Here is a 1,516-nt window from a genome sequence, read left to right on the forward strand (position 1 = left end):
TTTTAATACGTAGATCCTCTAACTTTTTTATAGTGTGTTTCACACATAAACAGGTGTCTTCACTAGGTCAGGTCTTTTGAGCGATGCTATTCTTCAGTAGTAAGCTACAAATAGGTATTAGTATTGTTATTTTTTTATTTTTAATTATATTATGTTCTCTATTCAGTGATTTGAAATATTACAAGAAATGTGACCAAACTAAAGTAAAAAAAGAATAGAATCTTGGTGTACGCGTTATAGTTGGCAGGTAACTGGTGATATATATTCCGTTATGAATTTTTCTGGGCTGTATATAGTAATAAAAGCTTTATGGTATATGACTAAGCAGAAAAATATGTAACATAATAATATAATGATTGATTTCTTTATTGCTTTGGTAGTCATTCGAAACTTCTGACCTTTGTGCTTTTTAACCGATTTTAAAAACCCTATCGACTAATCCGATTCTGAAAAACAGGTTTTAACATGATTTCCTAAAAATTTTAGAACTTATACAATGCATTTACATTAATGAACGTTTTTCTTATTAATCCTATAAAACATACTCTAGATTTTTGAAAAGGAATCTAACCACTTACACTTTCTTTTGCATAATGATTTGGAGGAAGTCCTAATGGCAAGCAATAAAATCATAAGTGCCCAGTAAAAAAGGGAATGGCATATACAATATATGTAAGCGAACCCCAACTAATTTTTCATAAATATGTAAATAATTTAAAATAATGTTTCAAGTAATTTTAATAAATTTCCTTGAATTTCATATCAGTAGCTGTTCTTCGTGCTCTCATATCTACCACAAGCAATAAGCAACTATGCAACTATGCTGTATTGGTTTATAAATTAATTTTTCCATTACCATTAAAATCTTTTATTATCAAATTATTTATCCCTCATTCATATTCCAAAAATAAAATAGAAACGGTTTACCTAACTTCTAATTGTTCCAAACCTTTACCAACATATTAGGTATTTGCCTTGTGAGCAGTTGGCAAATATTGAAAATTCGTACAATATTTTAAATGGTTTATCTTCACTTAGCCAAAGTACCATGCATACCAGCACAAACTTTTCCAATTGCCATAAAACACTCATAGATTGCATCTCCTTAACTATTTCCGCTCGTTTAAGTATTACCGTGTTATGATTAGTTCCGAACCCATTAGAATTCCTAAACAAAGTTTGCATATAAAATCGAAAACACATCTCCATCTCCATCTCCACACTGAGATGGATCCACTTTGAGATACGAGTGTACAGATGTACAGCTGTACGGCTTAGGGTCGTAGGTTTTTGTGTAGGAAAGGTATAGTGCCGTGTTGTGGCTAAAGGAGTGTGTGCAAGTGTGTGGTGTCATAATCATTTTCCCATTTAAATTGAATTTATATTGCAAATTTTTGTCTTACTTCTGCCGTTGCTGCTGCTGTTGCTTTTTACCAAATTTCATAATCATAAACTTTTTCTAGTTTTAGCCCAATTTCGTTGAAAGCTGGCTTACTACTCTCGTGCAATTTGCACA

The sequence above is a fragment of the Teleopsis dalmanni genome, chromosome 2, assembly GCF_002237135.1.
Source record: "Teleopsis dalmanni isolate 2A chromosome 2, ASM223713v2, whole genome shotgun sequence".
NCBI lineage: Eukaryota > Metazoa > Arthropoda > Insecta > Diptera > Diopsidae > Teleopsis > Teleopsis dalmanni.